Source organism: Lacerta agilis, chromosome 7 (genome assembly GCF_009819535.1).
Source record: "Lacerta agilis isolate rLacAgi1 chromosome 7, rLacAgi1.pri, whole genome shotgun sequence".
NCBI lineage: Eukaryota > Metazoa > Chordata > Lepidosauria > Squamata > Lacertidae > Lacerta > Lacerta agilis.
In genome coordinates, this window is record NC_046318.1 from 33,278,879 (window position 1) to 33,304,100 (window position 25,222).

At 38.0% G+C, this 25,222-nt stretch overlaps 1 protein-coding gene and 1 long non-coding RNA gene across 3 annotated transcripts in view; one reads left to right on the forward strand and one right to left on the reverse strand.

The window, feature by feature from the left end:
* Nucleotides 1–10,659, forward strand: part of LOC117049820 — a 31,677-nt gene extending 21,018 nt beyond the window's left edge. Inside the window, exon 2 of the long non-coding RNA XR_004427015.1 lies at nt 10,438–10,659. This is a non-coding gene — a long non-coding RNA (uncharacterized LOC117049820). The remainder of the gene's footprint in view (nt 1–10,437) is intronic.
* The window catches only part of ZNF407 (zinc finger protein 407), a 333,562-nt gene that overhangs the window by 41,572 nt on the left and 266,768 nt on the right, over nt 1–25,222 (reverse strand). The window lies entirely within an intron of this gene.

The window sequence follows — 25,222 nt, forward strand, 5'->3', positions numbered from 1 at the left end:
TCCTTACCAAAATAAGAGGCAGCGTAAAATGTATTGTTACAAAAAATTAATCCTCTGGCTTAGTTACAAAGTTAATCTAACTGAGTTTATAGGACAGACAAAGAGTTAAGCAAATCATATTGTTTTCAACAGCTGTAGCTTCTGGTAACTCACCCTTACAAAATGACAACAATGAAACTTCCTACTATCACAGTGATAGTTATTGTGTTGTTTCTTAACTTGGCAGGGTTACATTTGTGAAAATGTTAGAGACATCTGTGGGTACTTTATAACATTAACACATGCACCTCACTGTCGTCTTACTAAACAATGTGTTGTCACATTTGCTGTTTGGGCAGGACAGAATTGCTCATCTTCCCCTTACAGCCCATCTGGTTTCTCCCAAGCTGCTCAGGGAACAACAGAAAAAGAAAAACCCTAATGAATGTTATCGTGTGTGTGTGTGTGTGTGTGTGTGTGAGAGAGAGAGAGAGAGAGAGAGAGAGAGAGAGAGATTCTCATTCAGTGCAATAGGGTATTTTTTTAAACACACCCACCCCAGCCTACATTGCATATCACTTGCAACATGATGTAATATATACAAAATTGATTATACTAGCCCAGAACTAATTTGAAGGAAAATCCATGGGAAAAGTTGTCTTTTTACTAATCTGCACCTTTAAATTCAAGCAGAAACAGCACCAGCAAACACACACACAGTCAAGTAGTTAATTTTTACAGCTCAGTCATTTTTAATGAGGCTGTTTATTAAGGAAATCATACAAGAAAAAAGGCTAATAATGCACAATGAAATTTGCAACGCATATTTTATGACTTTTAATAGTCAGTATAAAGAGTATGAACAAGCAATAAAAATAGTATGAAAACAATACTTGTGTCATTGGCAACCTGATGCCAGCTCTTTTTATGTTTTACACATAAAGAATTATGGGGCATCAATTTCATTTTGAAAGGGAGTCTAGGATCTCTGGTTGATTTTTCCCTCCTTAAAGTATGAGAGCAAAGCACATACACTATATATTCGACAGATCTGCTTCCTAAGAATCAACATGGTTCACACTATGTGAACTGTCACATTAATAACCCTATGCTGATATTCAAATTTTCTGTCTTAAGCTAAAGAAAGATTGAATACCCTGCTGTTGTGTGGCCAAGATTGAAGAGGTGTCTCACTGACATTGTTCAAAGTTTATGAAAATATATGAATGCTCAAATGTCATTGGTTTTGCGCCTCCAACAGACTGTGGTTTTATGAGAAATCAGTCTTTTAATCAAAATGATTGAATACCTTAAGGTCGAATCCAAAGATATCAGTTAATATCTAGAAACGTGCTATTTCTGCAGATTTTGCCAAGCTGTACATATTGTGGTACATTTTAAAGTGTTAATTTGTGCATTCCATATTGAAAATTGATCTTGAGTTTCAGCTTTTTGTCAAGCAAAAACATATGGTTACAAGCTCTATGCATTTTACAAGACGGCTGTTGAAGCTGTCACATGTGCAAACTTGATAACCGATGTGACACATACGCAAATAATTTGCTTGTTTAGTAACAATTCAAAGATTCATTATTCATGCAAAAACACATTTTTAAATGATCAGATGGAATGAGTCTTCATTTTGCAAAATCTAGTCTAGTTGGTGTACAAACACAGATAAAATAAAGCTGGAAACTAAGTGGTATTAAAACAAATCCAAGAATATGAGTATTTCCAGATAATTATTGAAGCAGATGGTGTGTGTTTTTTGTTAATTCTGCCATCAGTCTGAGAACTTGATGTCTTACATCTGCACTTGGTAAAATAAATTTTGCCATTGACATTATCACAGTTTTCTCAAAATACTTCAGTCAGTTTTATCCCATGATTTCCTAACACCTGCTGCAGCGCACGTCTGTCAGACGCAACTGTTTGAAAGCGTGCCTTCAAAGTAAGCATTCTTATCCCAAACTTTTAATTTTGATTTATTTTATCTATGATAATATAAATTCCAAATTTCCATAGCAACAGCTATTAAATGAAGCTAAGGGTCTTCGGCTCCAGGGAGTCTCATCTCCCAGGGTATTTCTGGGAGTCTTGCTCCGTAACAAACTTTACATCTTGTCCTGATCCCTGTGCCTCTTCAAAGCAAGGTGCCTCATTAGCCCTTGAATTACCCTTGTTTCCCCTATGTTTTGCTGAATGGTCACCATCTATCGCTGCTCCTATGACATAACCTTATATTCCTGCAAGAAGCCTGTGACAAAAAGCACCCCTATCTTTTATCCCAATCTTCACCCACTCTTGCTCTCTGGTTCTGCTTAATCTCACCCTTCTTTCCAGTCATGCTACCTTCAATATCAAACTTCACCCATTTTGCTTGGATTACCAGCATGAAACTAACCTCTGTCTACTCAACCATAAACCTGTCTAGTGTCAACACTTTGACTTGGTAAAGCCTCTGCATATATTGCTGCTTTAACCAGTTCATAGAATCATAGAGTTGGAAGAGACCACAAGGGCCATCCAGTCCAACCCCCTGCCAAGCAGGAAACACCATCAAAGCATTCCTGACAGATGGCTGTCAAGCCTCTGCTTAAAGACCTCCAAAGAAGGAGACTCCACCACACTCCTTGGCAGCAAATTCCACTGTCGAACAGCTCTTACTGTCAGGAAGTTCTTCCTAATGTTTAGGTGGAATCTTCTTTCTTGTAGTTTGAATCCATTGCCCCGTGTCCGCTTCTCTGGAGCAGCAGAAAACAACCTTTCTCCCTCCTCCAAATGACATCCTTTTATATATTTGAACATGGCTATCATATCACCCCTTAACCTTCTCTTCTCCAGGCTAAACATACCCAGCTCCCTAAGCCGTTCCTCATAAGGCAACATTTCCAGGCCTTTGACCATTTTGGTTGCCCTCCTCTGGACACATTCCAGCTTGTCAGTATCCTTCTTGAACTGTGGTGCCCAGAACTGGACACAGTATTCCAGGTGGGGTCTGACCAGAGCGGAATACAGTGGTACTATTACTTCCCTTGATCTAGATGCTATGCTCCTATTGATGCAGCCCAGAATTGCATTGGCTTTTTTAGCTGCTGCATCACACTGTTGACTCATGTCAAGTTTATGATCCCCTATTTTTCTCTCTCTCCCTGGGCCACGCCTATCAACTGGGAGGACAGATGAGATGACAATTTGAGCATTTAATTGCTTCAACTTCCTGCCTAGAGCCTCATAATCACTTTTGATCTTCTGCAGGCTATGGCTTCAAGGGGTTAAAGCCGCAACCCTAAAACCCACTTATCTGGAAGTAAGCATTGCTGCATTCAATAGGATTTCCTTCTGAGTAGGTGATTAGGTTTGCATTATAAGCCTCCACTAGGCATGGAGAGCTTTGGGTGAGCCAGATGTTGCTGAACTACAACTCCTAGGGTGATTCTCAGGGTCCCTTCCAACTCTACAATTCTATGATTCCCATCCTCCCTGGCCATTGACTATGCTTGCTGGGAATGATGTTTTTCCATGCTTTCTGGAAAGTTGCAGTTCAACTTTTGGAGGGCCAAAGATTCCCAACACATGGCCTACTAAGATGTAAGGTAATATTTTAGAGCCCTCATCCTGTATGCAGGCTCCAGACCCACTCATGTGGTAATTAATTAATATTATTTTAAACCCTCTTACAATAAGGCCTACTACAGTCAATGTTTTGGAATGCTGTCCATAGAAAATCAAGCAAAATGTATTTTTAGTCTTAATAAACAAAAGTTACAGCTTGAAAAGATACACTTCAGATATAGAATACACAGTGAAATACTCCTGTTCAAGCTTCAAGTCAGATACAGTGATATCATCTTCAAAGATACTTTACTCCATTCCTCCTCTCTGACTCAGTTTCACCCCCCTTCCCAACAAGCAGTCATCATTCCATGTGGACTTCCCCTGTCCCATAAACTTCCCCTGTCTAAAGTTTTTTCACTACTGTTGGTTAACTAAAAAAAGAGGTTGGACTTGCCACTGGTGAATACTAAGGAAATATTAAAGTTTCTAAGAATCTCAGAGTCATATTAAGGTAGCCTGACAAAACTGCAGAGAAAGAACTGACATGTAAAATGGTTTTAAAAACACCAACATATAAAGCAAAAGGAAACATAGGTGCAGTTAATTTACCTATGTTGCCAATAGCCAGGCATAATGTATTTTACAGTGTCTTAAATGTAGCCTGTAGCCTGCCTCCCCAAACAATGTGATATTTTCAAGTTTGTTCCCAAGCTTCAGATGGTATGTCTCTCTGCCACCTGGGGGCAGGGAGAGGAAAGAGGTGCAAAACACAGTCACGTGGATTTGTCTGCTTTTGGAAAATAACTATCAGAATCAGAAAATAATCTGAACGCTAAAAATAAAATACAGAAAAAGAGTAGTAACTGGGACATTCTGAGGATTAACATCAATCTACACTGGAGTAACAGTACACAAGATATAAAGGTACATTGCAGGGAGTTGGACTAGACGATCCTCAGGGTTCCTTCCAGTTCTGATTCTGTGATCTGAGACAGGGATCATGCAACCCTATGTTAACCGACTTCATAGACCTTCAATAAGAAAACTGCTTATTTACCTATGACCAACCAGTTTGCCTAATTAAAAAAGCAGATGCTATAGTTGAGATATTTACACCTAGGCTTCAATCAAAGCGCAATCCTACACCTCACATACTTTGGATGATGAACCAAGAAAAATCTTATTCACTCTTGGGACTTGGATCTGAATCATAATAATGCCACAATTCTAACTGTTTAGACGGTGCAAAGTTTTAGGGCTAAAAGTTGGAGGAACCTAGATTTGTTGGTTCCATGCTAACATTGCCTTCAGATCACTATCACTGAAGTGTAGCCTACCTCACAGTGGGGACTGTCTTGAGTATAGAAAGAGATAATTTGTTTTTGTTGCCCTTGAAGAGAGAGAAGGATGCAAAGGTGATGGACAAGCAAGGAGGAAAGAAAATAAACAGAAGGCAAACAGGGAAAATGGGTACAGAGAAGAACAAAAATATTGGCAAGGAATTTCTGTTGAAAATACAATGGGAAGGAAAATGAGTGGAAGTCAATGAGGCTTGTGTGGTCAAAGGACACATTAATGAGACAGTTGCATTTTAACCAGAAGCAAAGCACCGAAGTGACACATCGGCTCTCCAGGTTAAGAGGTTTTAGCTCCAAGTTCAGATGTTTCCAGCCCTCAGTAAGATAATACAATCTACTCATAGTGAACTCATTTTCCAAGAGTGGATCCATATGTAGCCAAAATGGCACCATCAGCACAGAAGACGGAGTTATGACGAAGCTCAGGGGAAGTTCCAGGTAAGTATAAAACATATTTAGGTGGAAAAAAATCGTAAGTGATCCTTTGCCCCCAACTACAAGTTAAGGACTGAGCATGCTCAGTGGCCAGGAACACTGGCTGCTTTGAGGGTGGAATGCAGCATGCTGGAACATGGCATGGCTGGCTGGGCTGAACTGTGAATATGAATGCTCCATATGGCAACATTTTGTTGCAGGCTGCTCTTGTCCTCTATAAACACTACTGCTAATTGATCTGATTTGATTATTTAAATGTTTTGGGTATCAGCCACAACTTCTGGACAAATGCAGCTGCGAATGCATGATGAGTTGTAATCATTGATTCAATGGTATATTATTAGTTCTCATATAAAATATTGGGAACATGGTATCTAAAAAGAAAGAAAAAATGGTCTGAAAATATGCTTCATTTGGAAAAGACCCTGAGTTTAGGCTCTGTTTCATTCACTGCCAAGCAGAAAGAACTGAAAGTTATAAAACTAAAACAATTGCTTTCATTTATATCTGTGCCTGATTATTCTGATAGCCGAAATGTCTGAATAAGTTCAGAATGTGTAAAGCCTGTCACATTATAGAAACATGTCTCTTTAAACTAAATGTGAAATTCCAGTAATTGAAGTGATAAATCTAGTGTTTTTGCTGAGGTACTTTTGATGAGAACTACAGTAGTAAATTAGAAATTATTCTGTGCTGTTATATCATGGTAAAAGCCTTTCCATTATCTATTGTCAGTCACTAGGGATGGGCAAATAACTCAGTTGTCAATCTAACTGTGAAACTTAAAGTTCTGGGAATAATCAATAAAATGGAAAAAAAAACCACCCTTCTATTATTCTCATGTAATTCTTTCGACAACTCTAAGTTGTTTTTTCCCCTTTTACTTCTGCACATCTCATTTATTCACAGATATATTGGATATGTTGGAATATTTCATTTTTTATAGCTAGTTGTGTGTCACTGTGTTTTCACAGGGTATACGAGAGCTACATTTCATTAAGAACAACTAGCTATAACTTGACTTGTAAATGCAGTTTTATACATGATACAGACTTAATTAAATTAGCCATAAGAACTACCTATGGTTTTTTAAATTGATTTTTCAGTGCTACTATTTATTGCTTAATATGTCTACTTTAAAACTCCATGCTTTTGGTGCTCTTTTTAAAAGTCATGGGAATATCATCCATAAGTTGGATCACTGATAGCCCAAATAGTCGCATAAATTCTGCTTGCTGCTGGTAAAATAATGCTTGTTACACACCAACTGTAATCTAAATCAAAAATTATTTACCTCATCAGCTGCAGTGCAGGTTAAATAATCAACTGTGAATTTTAAACATAATGGCTAGGAAAGAGCTCAGTCAGTAGAGGTTAAGACTCTTCTTTTCAGGGTTGTGGGTTCAAGCCCAACATTGGGCAAAAGATTCCTGCATTGTAGAGGGTTGGACTAAATGAGCCTTGTGGATCCTTCCAGCTCTATGACTATGAAATAGAAACTGGATTTAAAGACTGAGTGTATTTTGTGGCTTGGATGTATAAATGTTGCTTGACCCTCATTGCATCTGTGAATGGGGGAGGCCCGTAGCTCAGGAAAAGAACCTGCCTTACCCACAGAAGATCCCAGGCTGTGAATGTCCTGTCTGAAATTCTGGAGACCTGCTGCTAGTCAGTGTGAACAATATTGAGCTAGATGGACCAACGGCCTGATTTGTTGTAAGGCTGTTTCCTATATTCCTTTGCAATATATGCAAGCAGTGTGCACTATCACCTCAGCAGATAGCCAGACTTAACAGCAACCAGGACCATTCTTACAATGAGACAGAGTGAGGCAGCCACCTTAGGAGGCAAATGCTGAGGGGGCAGGAAATCACACATACATACAACTCTAGAATTGGAAGGGATCACAAGGATCATCTAATTCAAGCTTTCAAGCCGTAAGGTCTTGAAACAAACAGATGATTGGTTTGTGCAATTGTTTGATGTTTTATTTACAAATACCTGGATCCATGTGAATGATCCATTTGTTCAACTTTTATTTCTTTCAAGATCTGTACAATGTCCTTACTGCTTACAGGGTGCAATTTAAGGCAATGAGCCATAATGTATGATTTCCCATGCTTTTTTTTTGGAGCATGAGTGAATTTAAAAGAAGCAGAAAACCTCCTTTAAACCAAAGGCTTTATTTATCTTATATTTTCCATGTTTTTAAAAAGTACTGTACTACATTTAGCAATAAGCTAAGTGGGGGGTAAAGCACCCTATCCACCCCACCTCACCACAAATATGGAATCCCGTTTTAAAGTTGCTATAGTCATCTGCAATGGAGAATTTTTAATAGTAGCATAGCCCTTCTCTTCCAAGAACCTGGTTATTTTCAGTGCTATCCAGAAAACCATCCTGAACCCCCACACTTAAATCTGATGTGCCTTCCTCCAACTTCTCTCTCTATAGCTATGCCTCTGGGACTTTTTAAAAGAGAGAACTGGTTGTTGTCAGCATGCCATAGAGGAACTCCTGCTCCATAATATGGCATTATAACACTGATTTTATAAAAATTATCTCCTAAAACAGAACCCTAAAGATAATAATGCAAAATCTGGCAGAATCTGTGCTAGCATGATAACCTTTACACATCAGAGCAGATCCACATCGCAAGGGTCTTTATTAAAAAATTATAGCTTTCATAGTGCTCAGCTGCCTGTGGGTCACTACCTTCTGGCAGATTATTTTTAGTTAAGTACACTAAAGCACACTGAGCATCACTTATGTCTGTTGAAGAAATATGGTTCTTATTTTAGCCCTACTCCACCCCCTGCAGTACAAAACAGTATAATCTTCAGGAAGTTGCTTCAGATAGGTTTCCAGGGGAGGAGCATGGCAAACTAAACATCTTCTGTCGACAGCTCATTGACAGAGATCATTACAGGGGTATATGGAGTGTGAGCTAACTTCTATCTTAAAAAGAGATTATCATTAAAAGACTGAAAGCAAAAGAAAAGCATGTTTTAATTGTTTGCAAAGTTTTAAATGTCCAAGGGCTCTTCTTGTTGTTAGAGATCTTTATTTTATTTTACTTTATTTTTGTTTTTTCAACGAAAAGTGCTGACTTCAAATTGAAAGTACATTTTCTATGTCACTGTGGGAAAGGAATGTGGCTTGATAAGGAATGCTGTGCAGACCTTAAAGTTGATATGGGAGGCTGAAGCTCTTAAGGAAGAGATGTGAAGATCTTAAGGTGGAGACTGGGCTAATAAGATGATTCAGGACACCCCATTGACTGTTGGCATTGAACGAGCAATTAAAAGAGATCAGAGCTGAACTGATGAAATGGGCTAGAGAAGGATGAAATTGAAAATGGAATTAAAGAAGTCACAGAAGCTTTGGGGAACACTTTCAACAAAGGATTGCCAGAACAGAAGAGTGAAATGGTAAAGTTGGAGGTAGTGGTGATGCAATGGAGAAGACATTGACACAGGTGTCTAGAGAAATGAAACAGCCAAATGGTGGACTTAAGATGTTGGAGGAGTGGAATGAAACCATGGATGCAGAAATCAAGAGATATCCTGAGCTAGCAGAGATATAATTGAGAGAGAAAGGATTCTGTGCACAATTTAGAGTGAATTCAGAGAAAAAAGCAGCCAAACCTCTGAAGCTTCTCTCAGAAAAAGAATGAAAGAAGTGGAAATAAAAAAGGATTAGAAAATCACAACAAATAACATTAGAAATGGGATTAGAAGATATGGAACTGGGTGTGAATTTATGAATATACGATAAGTAAATAACTATGGAATATTATTTTAACGTATGACCACAGTGGAGATTCTTGTGTGAACAAAGATGAATAACTAGAGAACCCCTTTTAGACTTGCAAGGAATGAGAGGTTGAATGGGGTTTTTTTTTTAGTTTGTTTGAATCAGAAAGTGCAATAAAATACAATAAAGACTATACAACAATTAATCACTTAATATGGAAATGTGAAGGGTTCTGCTGTGAAATATGACACATTGTCTAATGGGGGTGGGGAGAGAAAACATATTTCCTATAAGCTTTCCTTATCAGAAATGGCATGAAATATACTTTTTAAAAGATTGCTCACAAGTCACAGAACCTGCCTTTCTTTTTAAGTCATGCATTAAATATGTATCACGACTCCCACACAGAAGCTCTACCTCACAAGTGAACTGTGTGTTCTCTACTAAATAAATATCCTGAACACACTATTGTAATTTTATATGCTTATTCTTTTACTTCACTATTACACTTTATTGTTCTAATTAAATGTTAACATCCTTTAGAAAAGAAGAGAAAAAGTGTATATTGAAGATATTTCTTTTGCACTTGTAACATGACATGCAGCTAAACTTATGGCTATAAGCTTGTAGTCAGTTATGCATGCTTGACTATCACATGCAAGGAGATATTTATATGCATAGCTGATCAGAAGACTGCACTCTAAGGGATCTCCAATCTTGCGAAAAGTGTTAGACATATATCAGGCGCCTTCACCAGTGCCACTATAAGTGACCCAACTAGTTCAACTGTATACCTAGTTTAAAGGTCTAGTACTTCAATTTTAATAAGTGTATTACCCGACATTAGATACATTATTTTATAAGCAGTGTTATAGAAACAAATCTGCAGTGATTTATGAGAATATTTTATTGTTCCAAAGATATGAAGAAAAAGGCTATATGAATGGTAGTTTGGGGTAATAAAAATGAACAGTATTTGAATGTAAAAAGATTCCCCCCCCCCAAAAAAAACCTAATATTTTTTCCATTCATCAGCTTTAAGGATATTTACTCACACTTTCTTTTTAATGTTTACCTATTTGCCATTCTACGACAACATAAATGAAAAGCACCTTTAAGAATTTGACACAATGCCTGTAACAATGATTTGTATTACTGAGCATTATTCCAAACTCAATGCTTCTGACCCACTACAACTTTATTAGATACAATCTGCAATGAGAGAGATAAATGAACACACTTCACTCTTTTTTTCTTTTTGGTTAGTTTACTTTGCTGTCAGATCAGTTTTTTCTAATGAACTATATAATCTGTTCACCATATCCTTTAATATTATTCAAATATTTTGCAGATGACAACAAAAGAATACTCATAAGACCATCTCATACTCCATGCAATGTGGAGCAGCTGTGATCAACTAGTTTGCTTCCAGGCCCCCTAAATTTCAATACATGTTGTGCTTTGATGGTGCCTTGAGATGCACTGAAATATACCTTGACAGACCCTTGAAGCAAAAGGAAAATGAAATGAAGATGCCTGAAGATATTTGGAAAATAAAACCTCGAATACTACATGTTGTTGAAATCAGTGTGAATATATCCTTTGCAAAACATCATGTCAAACTATTATATGTCAATAGAGATTGAAAGATTGTTAATGTAGATCACTTACATGAAATTTTACCAGTATGCCTGGGAATTGCCTCTTGGGATATGTACGGTATTTAAAATATTGCTTGAAAAATTCTGCATAGGAAGCAGTAAGCTTTATATAATAATGATGGGGGGGAGTATGCTCCATTTTAAGAGGTTTTCCATATATTTACAGATATACTTTGGGCAGGAATCCAAAGAAAAACTAAAGTGCATGCTAATTTCTTTTTTAAAAGCTTTCCCCCAACACCAAATAAAGAGCAGGTCAAAAAGTTGGTGAAATTATGTGCTATTTTCCCTCATTCTGTACCAGAAATTCCAAATTAACAAGTCTTAATAGAATAGAATTGCAATTTCTGCTTAGCAGTGTGTGTGGTGGTGGTGGTGGTGGTTTTAGAAATACTTCAAACCAAAAAAGTAAAATGAAGCAATTAATGGTAAGTGACAAATTTTCTACATATGAAGCTTACAATGATGATTTTTGTTTGTATTATTGTGCAGTTGTTATGGGAGTGTTTTGTGAGTTTATGTAGATGTAGCGCTCTCTCTCTCTCTCTCTCTCTCTCTCTCTGTGTGTGTGTGTGTTACTGTGATTAACAAAAATACTTTATTTTTCATTTAGATAGCAAAACATTTGTTTCTCTTTCATCAACTCTGATAAAATGAAAAATAGTATATATGTTAATGAATGGTTGGCATCTTGTATGCTTCTTAATGGTACAGTGTATGTTTATGTTTTTAAATGTTTTGTAAGTCTCTTGGAGACCTTTAGGTAGCAAGCAACTAATAATAATAGACATAACTGTTGTATAAAAAAAGGAATACCACTACTGAATGTTCTTAGCTAGTATGCTCAGACAACTTTTTTTTTGCAGTTAATGATGTTAAACTCCCTTAAAAGGCACCTAATGGTGACATTTGCTGATTGCTATGTGCCACGTCATGACTAATGGTTTAAAAATACACCTAAAGCAGAATCCCCCCCTTTTTCAGCAGGAAAAGGCAATTGCATTTTCTTCTGGAAATGACCATTCTACGGGGCCCCACTTTTGTGAATTTTTGATCATCGAAACATAGAACTGGTTTTGCATTCCTAAACTGAACAAGCGTTCACCAGAACATGATACTGGCAGAGAATCTGCCTAAGTTGGAATGCATCGTTAAATGCTGGTTTTTATACCTCCAGGAGATTGCAGAAAAGGGTCTTGCTGTGATAAATGCAGCCTGGCTTTCTCTGGAATTACGGACCTGGGTGCTTTTTTTCTTCTTCTTCTTTCTTTCTTTTTGCTAAAGCCTTGCCATAGCCAAGGAAAGTCTATTCTTTTGACCTCCTTCCTGCTTTTCAGACAGCGGCAAGGAAAGAAGGTACAACCTTCTTTCCCTTCCTTTCTCTCGCCATCTTTCCAATTCACATGGTAACTTCCTCCCCCCTTACTTCCTCAGCACTTCTTCATTTTTCTTTAAAGAGCTCTGATCTCATCTCTATTGCTTCTCTGAGTACCTTATCATACCCTCCAACATTTCTCCAATGAAAATAGGGACATCCCATTTCATAATGATAATTTTACTATTTATACTCTACACATCTGACTGGGTTGCCCCAGCCACTCTGGGCAGCTTCCAACATATATAAAAAACACAATAAAACAGTAAACATAAAAAACCTTCCCTATAAAGAATTGCCTTCAGATGGCTCGGGGGTCAGATAACTCCATACCCTCTAACATTTCTCCAGTGAAAATAGGGACATCCTGAGGAAAAGTGGGACATTCCGGGATCAAAAAAGAAACTGGGATGGCTTCTCTAAATCAGGGACACCCCTGGAAATTAGGGACACTTGGAGGGTCTGCCTTATGAGTCCACTCCACAAGCCAAACTTCAGACCAAATTTACGCACTCTTACATACCTGTCTACAAACACATGTGATCTAACTTCCACCCAGCCATTCATGTCCCAGAGGTGCTCATTCCCTGAACAAGGAGAAATAGTTTGTAAAAGTCCCTAGAAACACATGCCCTAAGCAAGCGTGATAACATAGAGCGTGGCTATAGAAACTGTAAATAAGTGCAAGAAATAAAAAGCTGAACATAAACAGACCAAAAGGGCAAAGTCAGAACAAAGAACAAGGAGCTAACCAAAGTTAAACAGCTAGCCAAACTTCTGCTAAAAGGGTCGACCCAATTACGAAGGGAAGTAATACGTTCTGTGGCTTTATTTTGAAAGCAGATGGAATAACAAGACAAAAATGGAAGAATGGTACTTATTATGTGGTTAGTAGTCAACAAATATTAAACACTAGTAGTAGAATAAACAAGTCACAGACATGGCTCATCTAATGCTAGACAGCTGCTAACAGCAAAGTAAACTATTCATGCGTACTCTTCAATGAAGCCTGGAATAAAATATTATAAGGGGTTAATTTTAAACAACAAAATTTTATTTGCAAGCTTTAGGTTTTTGGGTTGATGGAGGATGCATATAAGCCCAAATCCAATTAGCAAAATACATATAAGCCAAGTTTCAAAACAGACCTGAACATGATCAAATCAGCTTGTTTGGAAACCAAACAAGGAACAATAATTCCAAGTACAATGGCAGGGCCTTTTGTCTTAAAGAGCAGAAACACAACAGAAACAAAATATAATAAAAAATGAAAATTCAGGTACAAGAATTATGTATTTCATACTGAATAATTATTTCCTTACTGCCCGTAAATCCTCTCTGGTAAGCTGTGCATCTAAAACTCATCGAACTGCCAAGGGGTAAACGCAGCTCCATCCATCACACAGCCACTTGACAAATACATTCCATAATAGAAGTTTATTTTTATGGGAGGCTGAATCAAGGACTTTCCCATGCATACAAAAACTTGTCAAAATTATTTATGAGTCTTGCTGAGACACACAATATGTCATATCAAACTCCTATTTTCCTTCCAAGCGCGGACTGTCAATATCTCTGCTACTATCAATAATGTGGAACACCGCAGCTATAGGCCCTCAGCATTTTGAGGTCATCTGCCCATCCTAGCCTGCTGCCAGGAGCTCTCTCTCTCTCTCTCTCTCTCTCTCTCTCACTGCAATGCAGCTGAGGAGAGATACATTTGCAATCACAGCGAGGTGGTGTTAAGGTAAGCACCAGAGATTGCATTCAAAGCCTTTGCCAACACAGAATAAAGAAAAGTGAAAATATATTTGACAAATTACAGTTCATTATAGCCAGAATTGTGGAAATAATAGGACATCTTTGGCTTTTCCCTACATCAAGCTCTATCACATTTTTTCTGGGATAATTAAACAAAAACTTCAGAGGATAATGTCTGTGGCCCTTCTGGACCAAAAGATACAGCATGAGTTAAATAGACTGAATCTGTTCTACAGTATTTAGAAAAGTTTGAATTTTCTAAGAGTATGGCTATAATTTGGTTAAGTGGAGTATCCCATGAGATAATAACATCAATGGACTTCTCATATATTACCTCTGCATTCATTGTATATTTTAGAAGTGAAATACCAAGTCATGTTGCCCTGCTCTGCCAAAAGGAGAGTCAGAGTTGGCCTTGTAGAACCATTGAAAACATTCTGAAATGGGCTATGAATACTTTGCCTGCACAGAAATGGCTAGAGAGATGTTCCTCGAAAACATCTAATAAGAGTATGACACATTACCTCAAAGCAATGTAGTTATCCATGCAGTGCAAGTCACTTGATAGACAATCCATTACTCAGAGAAGTCCCAAAAAATATGGTCCTGCTGACATTATTATTACATTAAGACCCAGCTTAACTGACCGCTCATATATATTTTATCCTGGAACCCCACAATCTGGAAAGGTCTTTGAGTTGTTACAGTGTCATTATTGCAGATTAAAAACATAATAGGAACTGCAGCCTTAGTTGTTTTATTTCAAGTGTGTGACACCTCAGGCCTTCTGGCCAAATTAGACTGCTTCCTATACCCATCTGGCCTGTTACTGTTCCCATATGCTATATATTAATTTGGCTCAACTCTGCATTTTGTCAGTAGCCAACCCTATCTCTATTGGCTGTGTCAAGCAAATGATATGATTCTAAGGTACTGATATGACTTGGCTCAGTCGATTCTCCCAGCACAACAAGAAAGATGAAAGTACTGCAGCCAATAGGGACGAGCAAGGGTCCCCAAACGTGTGTGTGTGCATGTGTGCAAGAGGCATCATGGATTGTTATATGTGTGTACATTTAAGAGCTGCCAGCATTTCTGCTGGGTTTTGTAGCTGAGCCTTTAACAGATATTAACAGGTCATCGTGTTTATCTATATTCTTTGAAAAACTGGTTTTTTTCAGATTGAGGGCACAAGGGCAGGCTGGGCTAATGTTTTCTTTCCCTAGTTAGTGGAAATATACATATCCTATCCACAAAACAGCAAGCATATATGTCCATGACTGCAGCCTAGTGGCCACTTTAAAATTGGCAATGTGGCTCTTAGGTTAAAAGGGTTCCCCTTCTATTATCATCTATCAAGTTCGCATAATCTTTCATAGTTCGAAGTGTCAGGGCAAGTCCAGTCATGAAACAGAATGAGATTGCCACCTAGGCAGATTTAAGAGAAACACATGGTCAGTTATTTAATTTATTATATGTTGTTACCACAGGAGAAACCATTTGGATTTTCTGACTTGGGCAACAAATTGTGATCCTGCAAAATGAGCGACAGTTTTGGCACTGCAGCCCAATTAAGTAGATTGGATGGAAAGCCAGTTCAGTCTTCTTTTTGAAAAAGCACATACTACAACAACTAGTTCAGGGACTAGGATCCTTGGCAAGACTTTTCGTGACCTGCTAACTTTCCACATTGCAGGGAGCTTTCTGTGAATGATAGCATTTAAAACTCTGCCCAACCTGTACTGTGAAGTAGTCCAGTTCTGGGAGAGTTGAGCCACACGGTATCTTCCTAATGTTTGAGTGTCTCAGACAAGAGTCATTTTAAAGCCACCCTTCAAAGCTCAATGACTGGGGGTTATTTGAATCTCAGTTTTACATATCTAACACTGTATTCACCATAACATTCTATGCATGGAGCTTAAGTACAAGATTTACCTCTTGATGCTCTTGCTCATTTTCAGGTGTTCTACTTCACATATTCAAATCCTTAGACAAACATTCCAACTTGCCCCCTGTCACACTAACTGTATCACTAAAGGACTGAAGGTAATTGGGAGATTTCTCTAATTGTTCAGCTCTTGCAAGGGCTGAGCCTGATCATTCACTGAATTGTTGAGTTGATGGGATTCATGTAGCTGGTTATAAATTGATAATCTAAATTAATTCATTCAAGCAGAAATCGATTTTGTAACTCCTTGAGAGCTTGTAATAATGCTTACCTCCCACTGCTAGCTGCATTCTCTGTTTCATAAAGCTGGTTGGAAACAGCTGGATTCAGGTGACCTGCTAGCTCATTAAATCTGCTACATGTTCCTTTTGGTAAATGATATTAAGCTGAAATGTCCTTGCACTGATTTTTTTCTCGTAATTTTATGACAGAAATAACCTAATTTGTAACACAAAATAACAATCTCCTTGGATTACTTTTGCCTTGTTAAAATATTTTATGCATTTTTCATTTACACGAAGGTAATGGAAAAACACTTAAAACTATCTGTTATTTAAACCACAAGAGATATATTACTGGAAGTCTGAGAGCTGCAAAAATGATTGCATCTTCATAGTCTTTGCTTTATATCTGTAATAAAAGGTGAACAATTCAATTCAGTGGTTAGTAAATAAAGTAAAAAAATGTTCTCCATTGGAAAAACTAAAATCAAATTGCTTTTCAAATTCATTTAGAAAGAGGACTCATTACTTACTCCCCCTAATATAAAATGCATAGTTTTCATTTTGAACCTTAAAAAATCTTAATCTAGGAGGAGATGTAAAATAATTCTGAATCTCAAATGAGATAGAATCAGTTCTCTTCACTGTCCTCACTATAATTATTAAAAGAATGTGGATGAAGGTGGAGATTGGAACCTAAAGAACGCTGAGTATCTGACTTTAGGATACATATTTCTTTATCTAAACTATTTGAATATTTCCCCCCTTTTGATTAACCAAACAATATGATAAAATAATTAGGGCACTCTTAATATGTAGCAGTGAAAACATCTTTCCAACAAAACCATCAACTCGGCAGAGATTCAGTGCTTTATCAAATTGAGCACAGCTGATTAATTAACAAGGTAATCAGTTTCTTTTATCAAAATTCCACAACACTGGAGAAGGAGAAGGGTGGGGAGTGGGAAAGCAGCACGAGAACTTCTAATGAAAATCCCACAGTGTATCCTTAACATTGGCAAACAGCACAAATCCAAAACATCTGCAATGCCCTTGACACGTTAGCCTATTTTTCCCAGTAGAGTTCACCATGCAGCAACATTCACTCAGGCTGATAAGATGGCTAAAGCTATCCAAAGAAATTAGTAGAAGAAATGTTTGAGACTGCTTAGCTATTAAGATAATAGTAGCTAAAATCAGAATTATTAGCTTATTAAAATTAAAGATTCATATAAAGATAAACCATCCTTTTAATGATCAGAAGGGGGGGGGGAGGGAAACCTGCATTGATTTCTAGCTTCTGGTAATGAAAGCACAATTTTTTAAAAAAGAAGATGAAAGTATACAAAATGTGCTTAGTAGTAGACTTTTTATAATAATTTCTACCCAAAGGGAAGATCTCCTTTTCATCACTTTAAGTAGCCATGTTAACCAATGTCACCTGTCCTGTTTTGGGATGACCAGAAAAAGACATAGGTAAACTAGGTGCATAAAGATTATGTGGCATACCAGATCTTCATAATGAGAATCTAGCATGCAAAACCTCTACTCAGGTGGGTGCTGGTTGGAAACGCCCTCCCCACAGCACAGTGTCAGGAGGCACTGGATCATATGCTATATCTTAGGCTCATCCAAGCATAATGGGCACAAATCAGGAACTCTTAAGGTTTGCAGAAATACAAATATCTACAAGAGAGGGAAACCTTCAAAACAGTCCAACAAGAACTGAGCATGTTCTCAGGCCATAGAACGCTGACTGACCCTTGGGAGATGACAGAAAACTGAAAAAATGGAATGGAGTATCCTAGATGAACATGGCTGACTGGAACCCCGAAAAAGAGCCCTCAACATGCCGCATTTCATTGTAGGTCCAGTTGTTCTCTCACATGCCTTGTCAAAGAAAGCAATATAAGTGGCTGGACAGCAGTTGTCATACACTTTAAAGACTAAGGGGGTCTTCTTTAGGTGAATCAACACAACCATCTCTTTCAAAGCAGCTACTACAACCCTCTGAAACAGAAGGGCATTCACCACCCCCGGGACACACCTCTTGGTGCAAGTATAGACAGTTCCAAGAATATACTAACAGCTGACTTCCAGTAAAAGAATAACATTGGAGTCAATATCTTACATGTACAGTATTGTTTATTTTATTATGCTATTTTATTACACTTACACTCTGATCCTAGGTATGTTTTCCTGCGGAAACCAGATACAATATTTGGTTAAAAGAGGAACATTCCATTCATTTTATAATGAAATGATGGTACATGCCCCACTGGACTTTGTGGGAGTGTCAAATGATGCTTCTAATATATATATATATATATATATATATATATATATATATATATATATATATATAACATTATTTTAAAAGCAGATAATGCATTTGTCATAGTTACCCGGAAGCTGTCTGCGGACAAACGCCAGCTCCCTTGGCCTATAGAGCGAGATGAGCACTGCAACCTCAGAGTTGTCTGCGACTGGACCTAATAGTCAGGGGTACCTTTACCTTCCTAAACAGTAGATCTACTAGAGATATATCTATATATATAAAATCGTTCAAGTTGGATGTTTGTTAACGATCGCCTTTCTCTGTAACCCCTTGATAGATTCCATTCAAATTTGGATACAACGTTCCATGGCCATATGGGAGTGATCATATGTACTTACATTGTACAAATACCACACCTTTCCCAGGTAAAAAATGTGATTTTGTGCAAAAAGCGCCCTCCAGTGGATGCTAAACAGCACAGCACACCACACCACACCACACCCGTTTCCAACCCCTCCTGCTCCTCTCCCGATATCACTGCCACCATCCAATCGACAGCAGACCAGCAGCAAACACTGCTGCTGCCTCTGCCGGCGGGTATAGAGCCACGATGGGCGGAATCGCCATTTTCACGGTTTGCGGCGCTGCCTCGATCGGGTGTAGAGAGAGGCCAGACAACAACGCCGCTACTCACATTTGGGGCCTCGCCTAGCCCAGCTCCAGAGCGAGGCCGCCTGAAAATGGGGCCTCGCGATCCATCACCCTATCATAGTGTCTGTACGTACTTACATTCTACAGATACCACACCTTGCACAGCTACAAATGTGTTCCTATAAAAACAAACATACAGCCCTCCACTACACGTCAACAACATCGAAGAAGGCCACTGACAAAATCAGGACAAAGAACCTCACAGAGTAAAATAGTAGTAATAATAAGTTGTAGAAATGAAGACAAAAACAGGAGGGGCAAACGGAGAACGCGCAGACTGAACTTCAAGGAGATCAGGTGTAGGTAAGCATACACTTTCTCTTTCATGCTGTATCTTACTTTTCCATTTCACCAAATCAGCCACAGCAAGGTGTGGCCGGGTCAGCTAGTATGACATATATTTAATACACGACCCTATATACTCCAGAGTCAATCAGTATTGATAGTTAGAACACATAGATCTGAAGAAAAATATTTTAAAAAACATGGTTATAGTACGTAATTTGGGTATAATATAAAGGTTGTTGCTTTTTTTTACTATTCATTGATTTGGGCTGCTGAGTGCATCTATGGTAATGAAAAGAGGTGCTTGTGGAGTTGGCATTTTTGAGAGGATGCTTGTGTTTGTAATGATTTCTCAACAAAGTTTCAGCTTAGTTTAAAAGTTCTCTGCCATCAAATAACAACAAAATAAGAAAATCTAAAAGCATTATAATTCATTTTTTTTCTAGAAAACTATTTGACTTGTAAAACTTGGTCATTTTTTTAAAAAAAATCAAAGAACAAAATTTAATAATTATTGTAAACGATCATATGGTAATAATTAAGCTAATACGTAATTAGCATGTTCTAACAACTATTGTAATAGTGACAAATGCTTTCATTCATTTTGCCCTGATCATTAAAGACTTTAAAAGCACTGATTTTGTTAAGTGAGTCCCTTGACTATTCATCAGTGATGCAATTCAACCTATACTCTAGTGGCCTGTAATCAGCGCATTGCATATTATATGAAGGGGATTTTTATCATTGTCTTTAGCTATGCCACCTTTATGTCCTCTCTCCATCACACAGCAGGTAGAAGGATATAAATATCATGGTACCTCACAAATATGGATTGCACCAATCTTCAGTTCCAAACAGCATGAAATAAAATAATATTTTTGCCCTGATGTGTTTATCATAATGATTGCTCAGATGTCTTCTTTTCTCATGGATGATCTTAAACTGGATTTTAAAGAATATTGGCAGCAGTATTCACTATTTTATTTTATCTCATTTTATTCAACTGTAAAGGCGTTTCACTTCTAAATCTAGTATAACCCTCTATAACTCTGACAGTTGGTAATAATAATATGGGGGTGGGCTGGATTTTATGCCTGATATTAGAAGTGCCATACCACCTTTAAAAAAACTATTGTAAAAGGAACTAGGTAAGAACAGATCTTTTATGTAGATGATGTGGCCAACAGCCATAGCTCTTAATGAAGTCACTTTGTCATTTCTTCTTCAGTTCTTCTTGCTATTATAACGCCCAAATTCCTATTGCTATCTTCAAGATCCTTGCAACAATAAACCATAGGGTTGTAATCACTAGACTTTACTCAAAAGAAGATCCATTGAAATTTGTTTTCAGAACTAACTTAGGTCCATTAATTTTAATGGAACTGGTCTGAGTAAACTGAATACAACCCAGAGCCAGCCCAAGACATTTCCTGCTTAAGATGGAGCAGAATATGCTCATCACCTCCCTACCTCCGCTCAGGCAAGGTGCACAGCACCCAAGGCCAGCCAAGTTATTTTGGTGCCTGAGGCAGAAAATCCCACATGCCTTTCCCCCTTTGCGACAGTGAAACACAACAGTAAATTAAATTACTAAAAAATTTCTCCTTTCTCATGACACCCCAAAATCTCTGCCTGTAGTGACTTCTTCTATCTGCTGGTAGGCCTGGTTCTGACAAAATACAGAGTGCTGTGAAAACAATAAACACCCCCAAATTAAACAAAATCTCTCATTATCAATTTACAAGGATATAAATTAATATTTTTAAATGATTACATTTATATCCTTTTCCGCCAAGGAGCTCAAGGTGACATGCATAGCTCTTCCCTTCCCCATTTTATCCTCAGAATAAGCCTGTGAGGTACATTAGGCTGCGACTGGTTCAGGTTTACCCAATGAAGATTACTAAGAGGGGATTTGAAACCTGGTTTCCCTGCTCCAATACTATACACCACTGGCTCATGTGGATTGATAAGCCATGGCTCCATGACACAGTACATTATAAAGAACAGTGTTAAAGCATGATCTCATACCAGCTGATGTGCAGGGATTGCTATTCTAGGAGTGGGTACCATGGCCCTATCACTGGCAAAATGGATAGCTTATCCATTTTTAAGATGTTGGGATATAAGCAGTAATAATCAAAGATATTCAGCATCCAGCACTTCCCCCAACATCCTACATAGTGAAACTGTATTGTAGAAGAGAATGTATTTTTATTTTTGGGCAGAGGACTGGATATGTTACTGTCTAACTTTTGTCTATTATATTTGCCCTAGAGCTTTGGGGAGTAACAACAATTGAGTACTGAGGCAGCTTTAGGAATTGTCCTTGAGCTGCCAAGGGATGCAGGGCATTTTCATGGAAATGCAAGGTGTTTTTGTGGCAAGTAGCTATCAGGGAGATCAACTGACTGTCCCATTTGCTACATGTCCTTTGTTTGAACAGGTGTCTGAGGCATGTCTGGGTTAAAGATGTCAGGTTACCTCTCTTCACACTGTAGCATCTGAAGTAGCCTCTATGAATTGGGCTTTCCATCACTACCATAAAAGGCAAGTGGACACCAGTATTTTATTGGTGCAAACCACTGCACTATGTTAAGCACGTGCAATATGCTGAATTGAAAGATCCTAGAATATAATCCTGGGATGTAGTAGCCATGATGCACTAATAATAATAATATATATTCTATCGTGAACACTTTCCCCCAAACCCTAAGCTCTAACTGAGAGCCTAAACCAGCCGTGGATGGAATCACAACGCCACTCCTTTGATATATTGTCCATTCAGTGGACACTCCCATGAAACGAAGACCAGGTCAAACATTTTTTTTAAACTCACACTCTGAAAATAGCTGGGGGGGGGATTTCAATTGTTTAGTTTAGCATAAAGTATTCCAATGAATATTGAAGAGATTACTCAGTTTTGGGGCAAGATTTTTAATGCTATTGATCAGAGAGGTTTTGGACAATCTTCATGACTGGTATCTTGCATGTTTATCTTTACCATCTCTCTCCCAATATGCTCTGAGAGCAATTTATGATCCAGTCACTCCATGTCAATCCTCATTCAGAACCTCTGGCTGGTTTTTAATATAATGATCATAGTAGAAGTAATCAAAATATGTAAGAACCGTATCCTTAAAATACAGCAAGTGTTATTTTCCAGTAGACTGCTTAATCTCTTCTTAATGATTAAATAAATAAAAAAATCATCTGCTTTCTTTGATTACATATCCCTCCCATCACATCGTATTCATTTCAAGGATTTAATATTCTGCCTTGTCTCTGTTTGCTCAGTTTTGTTCCCTAGGTCATAAATATACTTCTCTCTCCTTTCCCCTCCCAAATAAGAGGCCATGATGTATTTTGAATTGGAAAATGCTTTAAATATTAAGCAAAATGTACAAAATCTCCTAATAATACAAAAATTATTGATGCCGAAGAGCTGACAGGTTTAACATATATTCTAAAGAACCTTGCTGAAAAATATGGTTTATTTTAACTAGTCAATTTTGTTCTACACATTGACTTCCTCCATTCTTCCCAGCTCTCTTCCTCATGGTCAGAAGACCATGGTAAAAGATGGTCCCATTTTCTGTCCTAAGCTGAAAATAAAGGCAACGGCTTGGACCTTCTAAGTATGGGTGAAAAATAGCTTTTCTATCCCTCCCTCTCCCAGCAGCCCCCCAAAAAGGTTCTGCAAGGGTTAAAGGACCCTGCCTATTGGGGTGAACTACAAAGATCACTGACTCACCTCATTCAGCACGATCCCCTGATTCTTAGGGCACCCTTTATGGGTCTTGGGTGGCTGGAAGGGGGTGAAGCAGGAAAGTCACCTTTTGCCCAATTCTTCTGTGAGAGGATCTCAAGATCCAATTAGTTAAAACCAGGTCAAACATGCCAGCATTTGCATTCATTCAAATTACATGTCTTAATGTACTCTGAAAAACAAAACCATTCATAAAGATGTCTGCTCAAATTTAAGATGAACTGTAGCAGAATTATGAAATGTTCCTTTTTATTATTATTTATTGAAAGAGGTGCTAAGGATGTGGAGGGAGGTCCGGTTTGGCATGACGGCTAAGCCCATTCAGAGGATTGATTTCCCAAAAACTAAACTGAACCCAATAAAAAACAACCACCAAGGTAAAAGATAATACAGCAACAACTTTTATTATACAGTCACAGAATTGGTAAGTAAAATATAGTAATTGCCGGGAGCTAGAGAAGCCCACAAAACACTTTCATGTTTACACTTCCAGCAGCAGCTCTTTGTGTCTCATAGGGAGCTGCATCAGGGATGTCTACCTTACAGAATAAACTCCTCTGTTTGACAATCCTCAGTTTGAACAACTGTGTGGCCCAAGTCTGAGTTAAAGATAAAGAACCATGTGGACTCTCCCTCATTGGAGGTTTTCAAACAGAGGTTGGATGGCCATCTGTCAAGGATTCTTTAGCTGTGATTCCTGCATTGCAGGGTGTTGGACTAGACCAGGGATGGCAACCTAAGGCCTGTGGGCTGGATGTGACCCAATCGCCTTCTAAATCCGGCCCACAGATGGTCCAGGAATCAGCATGTTTTTACATGAGCAGAATGTGTCCTTTTATTTAAAATGCATCTCTTGGTTATTTGTGGGGCCTGGCTGGTGTTTTTACATGAGTAGAATGTGTGCTTTTATTTAAAATGCATTTCTGGGTTATTTGTGGAGCATAGGAATTCATTCCCCCCCCCAAAAAAATATAGTCCGGCCCCCCACATGGTCTGAGGGATGGTGGACTGCCCCACAGCTGAAAAAGGTTGCTGACCCCTGGACTAGACAACCCTTGGAGTCCCTTCTAACTCTACAATTATTTGCTTCCAAATTAGTGCAAACAAATTTTATGCAAATAGGTGTTCTATTTTGCCCTCTTTTTCGGTGATACATTTTTCTTTTCCCAATATATTTTATTAAGTTTGAAAATATATATACAAAAATTAATATCCAATATCCTTTTAGACTTTCAAAGATAATAGAAACTAATCTAAATAAAAGCACAAACAAAAAGAAAAAGAAAAAAAGAGGGAGGAAGAAAAGAACTTCTGATTATTCATCAGTCAGCTATATATAGAAAATATTTCAAAACATCCACTCCAAGGTAACACTCAAATATTCCACTTTCTATAAATTACTATTTTCTTCAATCCTCAAACCCAGAGATAACAGGTTCATTTTCTTTTTCACACAAAATGTCCACAAAGTGTTTCCAATCTTTAGAAAATATCAACAATGATTTTTCTCCACTTAAACACATTAACTTTGCCATCTCGGCGAAGACCAATAATTTTAATGATTTTCTCTTTTTGGGTAAAGCATTAAGTGGTCAACTAGTGGCACCAGAGGACCACCAGGAGGAAGCTGACATACCCCCATGTGCATTTGGCATCTTGGAGCATGACTAATATGGATGCAGCAGCATTACAGAGTGGCTTTCATCCGAAGAGTCTGATTTGTCAGGCAGCTATTGCGTACAAATAGTATGAAGTCACATTACAAATGAATTTATGTGTACTTGATTGAATGAGGCATATAACCTGAAACATCCATAATGGCAATCAGCACAAAGACACAGGCAGCAGACTAAATTTCCTGACCTTTCGCTTGTGCATTTGTGCATGCTGAAATCAGATCTCACACATTCACACTTCAAAAACTGCTACTGGCTATTTTACCAATCGGCAGGCCAATCTTGTTGGCCTTTTTGAATATTTCTCCAATAGGTTGCTGTCAATATCAACTATATCTGCAGTCCAAGGCGCAGTACTTGCGAGATTTTACATTTTGATACCAATAATTTTTTTTAATAATTACCATATATACTTGAGTATAAGCCTAGTTTTTCAGCACATTTTTTGTGC